Consider the following 6,991-nt stretch of genomic DNA (forward strand, 5'->3'; position numbering starts at 1 on the left):
CTGTTTTTTATTTATTCATCAAAAATAAGAAAAATTCCTTTTTATGACTGGATTCCGCGATTCCATCCCTTTTTTCTGCATGGAGGAAATCATAGGGCCCTACTAATGTAGCAAACGAATATGATAAGCTCATTGTGAGAGCAAAAGACGGGGACATTGTTGTTTATTTACTCAGCATTGAGTCTCTCCAACTAGGTGACAACGTAGCATTAAATCACCATTCAACAGACTCAAGCCACCACCGTAATGCCGTCTATTGGACTGCAGAAAAGTTATCTTTCAATCTGCTACGTTACTGACTGTACTGACGAACTATGATGACACCGCGTGACTGTGCCACAACAGGACGCGACAAAGCGACCATAGAAAATCATTTGAACTTTGTGTCAGCACGTCATAAATAGAACGAGGCATCAGTTTACTGCATCCAGTGTAGACAACATCACTGATTATCATGGGTTCTATTCTACACCAGACGCAAGTGGCGCGGCGTGGCGTGACAAAATACAACAGAATTCTATTGTATTTTGTCGCACCGCGCGATGTGACCGATGTGATAAGCATGAGTTCTGGCCCGCAGCGCAGCCGGTATAAACACCAGCATTGACTGAGTGGCCGCGATTAGCTCCAGTGGCCGTAACACAGGCTTTAATGCGCTGCAGATGCGTGCCGTGATACGCAGATCAGCTCTAGTCTCTAACGTCACTGAATCTGCTGTTAAAAATGAGCCATCCATTCATCATATCATCATGCAAAACTAAGAATTAGAATCATTGTAATGTGATGATCAAATATAGGTGCGGGTGGGTGGCGGGCGGATCATTTGAAGCAGCGGACTCGGGTGAAGTTTGAGCTCATCCGCGCATCTCTACACTACAGTGACCTGGGTCACCAGTAGCAAACAATGGAGTGCGCTCTGCTGGACAAACTAAGCAATTACACCATTCAGAAGCATTAAATCTGCGTTATATGTTCTGTAAAAAAAAAAATTCATATCGGCAGCTAATTCGCCGATACCGATATATCGGCGACAGGCTCATATCAGCCGATAATATCGGCTAAACGATATATCGGTCGGGCTCCAATTGTTACCATTTAATAAATTTGCAGTTTATCATCAATTCAATTGATTAGATATACGTTTTGATTATTAAAAAAACGTATTAAACAATTAAAGCAATTTAGAAAAGTCAAAACTAAAAACACAGAACTTGGGAAAAAATAAAACAGATTTCATAGGGCCCTAATTATACCGTCTGCTTTGTTAGATGAGCACAGTGGGAACAGTATTACATTCAAACAGCTACGTACTTAATAGCTATGTGCTTTCATGTTCTCACCAGGACCTAAAACAGCATATCTAAATAAGTGATTTTCAAAAACAGGAACCTTTAAGTTGATTGTTATGGTTGCTTTTCACAGCACACAAGCCAGCCATTTGCTCCGACCCCTGCCTCCATGTCTGACACTGCACAGTAAATCAGGGATGACTCGAACCATTAGACGTGATGGGATAATGGACAGGATGAGGCTTCAGAACTTATATTTGCTTAACTCACTGAATGTCACTTTGTGAATGGATGTGTGCATGACTGACATGACTAAAGGTTCTGTTTCTGTCCAAACACAATCGGTTTTATATTTAGATTTTTTAAAGACGGCACCTGTAAGCAGCAGTCAAACAGTACTGCTCACACATTCCTTTGCGGCGAAATAGGATTTCACTAACTGTTTTTACAGAGCATCAAATGGACTGCATCAAAACAAATAATAAATCTGATTGCAAATCGAATTTGAATGAGAACAGAGCCTGAACAGCAATCCTTCATCTACTTGGAGGTGGTAATTTACCACAGTCATTTGAGATCAGAGAAAATAACTATGTGTACACCGTTCTTATTTACAGACCTCATTTAGATTACGAACAGAAAATGCATTTCCCCTAAGATGCCTATTTTATCTCTCTCATCGACGACTGATTAAGGCATAAAAGCATGATGCTATACAGTAATTAAATTGCAACATTATTCAAATGTACTTAATAGCAAAGCACTCTATTTTTAGCGGTTTATAATAGCATATGAGGGGTTGAATGTCACCTCAGATTAATGTGACACCAAAGCAGTGGCCTCTTACATAAACAATACTAGAGAGAGGGGCTAAGTTACCATCTTTCCATTCCAGTCAGCATGGAAAACATTCACATTTACTTAATTAAATTAATATAACATTACAGCTTGTAGGGATGCTCCGATCAGGATTTTTGCAACCGATACGGAGTACCGATTTCTTGTCATGGTGATCGGCCAATACCGATGCCGATTCTGATGCTTCAAGCTTTATATAGACCGTTTCATCGGGCGCACGCGCCTGGCCCAGCCCGAAGTTAACTTCCGGTCTGTGTTTGTTTATCAGTCTGGCTATGGCACCGGCTACAAACGCAGTTAAAGTGATGAATAGACTGAAGTTGGGCTCATGTGGTTGTGCTGTGGGATGTGTTTCCCATACATTAATTTATTTGTGGCGCTCGCCACAATATCAAAACTGACCGATTTTCCAAAAGGCTTCGTTGAATAAACATGAGCACGTACTGCACATTTAAAAATCAAAATGAGGCGCGGGTGTTTTTATATCACTGTATTTCTGAAGGAAGACTATCTTTAGAAAATTTTCGATGTCATTTTCATTTCATCTTGCATGTTAAATGCCTGATAAAGCAGAGTTTGTGAGCTCAGCGCTGCTTTGTGTACAGCTGTTACCGGGAAACCTCTGTTTCTCCCGCTTTAAAATGCATTCTAATTATTTGCGGGTGGCTAAATCATAAATTATGCAAATATTAACTACATTTTTTTTTTCCATGAGGCAGACGATTTTGCATGTGTGTGTGCGCGTGTTCGTTCGCCTGATTGGGAAGTGGCAGTGACAGAAACGGTAACATTCCAGATAAAGTTTGAAAGGAGTAAAGCCTGTGTTAATGCTTTTGAGTAGGCTAATATGGCCAAAGATGATATTTTGTTTTATAAATAAACGCTCATTTAAAAGCAGCCCACGATCAGCGATACGGCTCAGACGAGGTTTGTATCCGTCCTCCATGCTGTGCCAACTCACAAAAGACTATTTTTAGCCAAGCAGCGTGGAGAGCCGTTCATGTTCAGAAACATGCCGCGGCTGCAGTATAAACACAAGCACTGACTAGAACGGCCGCGAGCAGCTCCGGTTCCAGTGGAGCCGTAACGCGCCACAGACGTGTGCAGTGAGGCGCAGATCAGCTCTAACGTCACTGAATCTGTTGTTAGTCATTTACGTCCCCACGCATCATGTACGTGGTCAGGCGTTGACGTCATCAAATTGCGATCAGTTCGTGAGATCTGCCAAATAGTGAGTACCGATCGAGTCATGAAATGTGATTATCGGCCAAAACCGATCTCTGGCCGATCGATCGGAGCATCCCTAACAGCTTGTACTACATGCGCTGTACCAAAGTATGTACACTTTGTTTGACCAAACCATAGTTAAAACATTACTTGAGGTACAGCCATTGTCCATAATTAAATAATCTGGGTTTACGGTTTTGGGTTTACGGTTTTAAATTTAAACAAAACATATGCTAAAGGCCAACACACAATATCACATGTGCATATGCATCTTACAAAATAATAATGCATCATTTTGCATTATATTAATAAAGGGTCAATATAGTTAACTAAAACTAAAACCATAAAAAACAATTGTTAACTAAAGTAAAATGAAATATAAACCTTAATTTAATTATTTAAATTTCTAATTTGTCATTTAGTTTAACTTCTTGTATCAAAATAACTAAGAAAATAAATATTATTCAAAATGATATAGACAAGACTTTTAAAAAACAAAAACTCTGCAATTCCTAAACTTTTAACTAATTAAAATTAAAACCAAAAATATAAAAACTAGCCTAATTCAAAATATTAATAAAAACATCTCAATCTCAATGATACTAAAACAACGTGGGATATATAATATATAACACCATAATATAACAATAATAATATATAGGCTACTAAATTATAAGCACGACAAGACTAATCGTAATCGTCATTTGAATGCAAGCTTCTTCTCACAGTGCCTATAAATATCAATTCTACTATAAAGCTCAAGAAACTCAATATTTTATTGCATACTAATATCTAGGTCAAAATTATTTATTAAATCAATAGATATACAACTAGGCCATGCCTGTGCATATAACAGTCCAAAGGCCTCTGAAGCTCACTTGTGTCAAAAGTTAGTTTATTTAATGTTGGGGTAAATCATAAAAAAAATTACTTAAGTAAAATCCCATTTCCATCCTGCCATAAGAAAACACTTGTCTCTTTTAACAGACAGTTCGAAGCCCAGCAGTTACAATGATCATGATTTTGTACTGTATTGCAACAACACACAGTATTTACTCCAAATTTGTCTGGTTTTTACAATGACAACATATGTTCCTTACAAACACATTTAAATCTCAATAAACCCACTGAGTCTACACCTGTCAAAGGTCAGTGTACATCTAAAGCATTATGTGAAGATCAAAAAATTGCACTACAAATACACCCTTACGAATTGATTTAAATAAAGCTGAATATACACTGTAGACTCAAGGTCAAATTCAGCATTGCTGTCATACAGCGAGGTATTATCAGGAGCTATATAAGCTCGAGCAAAAGACGCAACAGGGCAGCGAATGATGTACGCCAAGGAGCAATAGACCTGACACGCTATTTAAACGCACACCGGGGTCTATCTAGAAATTCCAGGTGCCATATTCAATCTCAACACATTAGGCAGACAGTAGACAAAATAAGTCAGCCGATTAGGTTGGGTACATTGTGTTTTGCACATCTGCTCCTTCAAATACGATGCTAGCAAATTTGACGTGTCGCACAGCGCTTGTTCCAGTCCCCATGCCGAGTCACACATGGAGGGAGGAATTAGCACTGTATACTACAACTGTTGACACGAACACGCCAAGCTTAAAGGGACAGTTCACCCAAAAAGAAATAAAATCATTTACTTGTTACACACCTTACTTTCTTCGCAAAATATCGACGTTATGGAGGGCAGTCAGTAACGTACAATGAAAGTGAATGGCGGTTGCGGCTGTCACTCTGACTAACATCTCTTAACAAGAAAGTCATGCGGGTTTGGATCAACATAGTGGTGAGACAACGATGACCAAATTGCCATTTTAAGCTTTTTGAACGCCGTCTAAACGGTTGTTGTAAAATACGCATCGAAATGCGTTAAGTGAACAAGCAGGTAATGGGTCGAAAAGCAAGTTGACAGCTGAAGCGTCTTCACATTTGGCTTTAGCCTGCTAGCGGTCTCAACGCAAATAATCCTGTCAAAAAAGGGTGCAACTTACTGTTTAGTCTTGATAATGACACCAGATCAACATCTTAACTCACCCGAAACTGAAGCGGTCTCCAAATTTCCAACGCGACTCAAACACTCATTTTTAGGTAAAACCCTAAAAATACCCGGCTAACGTCACAAGTCACCGACAGTTAAACTGACAGAGACGGTCGCTCAGAGGAACAAGTTCGCTCGTTTGACAGCATTTCACAAGAGCGAACTGTCAATAAACGCCAAAACGTTCATGTAAGAGAATAAAATGTCTCTTCCGAGTCCGAGAAAATCATAACGTTAGAGACAGTGCGTTAGTTTCACTTGAGTTAACGCTCTTATGGCAAAGATCAAACGAATGCCTGTCAACGGATCTGTAACAGTCACAGCGCGAGCCTTTTATTTAGCGGCTTTCAAAAAAATTGACGGCCGTTAAAATAACATTAGGGTCACCCTGTCTGGGATAACATGTCAAAACCCACACACAAATATGCTCCTTTTAAATATTTTAAACTATGTTTAACCTCCAACGCACATTTAGTATTTTATTAAATCGTTAGTTTATTATAGGATAATGTTATTTTATTAACGTCGCGTGATCGTAGATGTAGAAACGCGGCGCGCGCACACTTCACAAGCTTCATACGTCAAAAGCAACTTTCCAGCGTGCGCTACACATCATCCCCGCATCTCAACACGGTGCATTGATTTTCCACACACCCCCTCCCCTGCAGAGACAATAGGCAGGTGTGGGTTAAAAATGCACAGCAGCCTGGTTGCCTTCTTGCCCCTTTCTCTGCCTGCTACCAACTAGCAGGAGTTGCCTAGCCAATTTGGCTAGCTGATAATAACGCAAGCTAACGGACAGCACGGTGAATGTAGACAATCAGCGGAGAGGAAGCAAAAAGACTGGTGCATTTGAAACGCGGCAGTAACACGAGCACGCATGCGAGAAATGGTGAAATTACACTCACAATGCCCTCCGAACGGTGCCTCAGAGATCCCCCTCGCTCTCTCGGTCTCCCTCAGACTCACTCTGCCGTCTATCTAGCTCCTCCAATCTGCAGAGAAATCCCTCCCACAGCCGCGCGTCGCTTGAGACATGTGATGCGCATCAGGAGGACGGCCGCTGACATGCAGGACTTTCCTCATTGGCTGAGATGAGATGTCAATCACGCTAGGCGCCACCCTCTGCCCAGTGTCCGCGCGCATTAACACAATTTATAAAGGTGTTTCCGAGAGCGGTTAAGTGTAAAATGACTTGTTCGGCGTCGTGGTTTATTTTAACTTAATAAACGACACGCTTCAGCGCGAGCCGGCGTTGTAAGCCCCGCCCACAGTCACAGACGAGTCTTCCCCGGCGGCTAATTAAACCTGACGTCATTTTTTCCATGACGTCGCCAGTCCTCTAGATTGTGGTGTCGTGTTTGATTCGCAGTGTGTAGACACTCCTTACTACCGCTGATCTGAACCGGATTACTGCATTCTGCAGCGCTTTCCCAAGATTAGGAATTAAACATTTGTCAGTTGGTTAACATATTACTGTTGGTTATTCGAATCAGGTTGAGGCTCATTCTTTCATTGAAATAGATAACTTGACAGATTGTGCAATTCTCAGTCT

General features: G+C 40.7%; 1 protein-coding gene across 1 annotated transcript in view; it reads right to left on the reverse strand.

Annotated features, from left to right (window-relative positions):
- LOC107565634 (plasma membrane calcium-transporting ATPase 1-like) overlaps nt 1-6,447 on the reverse strand; it is a 31,304-nt gene extending 24,857 nt beyond the window's left edge. The window contains exon 1 of the mRNA XM_016250896.1: nt 6,345-6,447. The gene's annotated coding sequence lies outside the window, so the exon portion shown is untranslated. The remainder of the gene's footprint in view (nt 1-6,344) is intronic.
- Between the last annotated feature and the right edge of the window lie 544 nt (nt 6,448-6,991).

The sequence above is a fragment of the Sinocyclocheilus grahami genome, unplaced genomic scaffold, assembly GCF_001515645.1.
Source record: "Sinocyclocheilus grahami isolate Dianchi unplaced genomic scaffold, SAMN03320097.WGS_v1.1 scaffold1013.1, whole genome shotgun sequence".
NCBI lineage: Eukaryota > Metazoa > Chordata > Actinopteri > Cypriniformes > Cyprinidae > Sinocyclocheilus > Sinocyclocheilus grahami.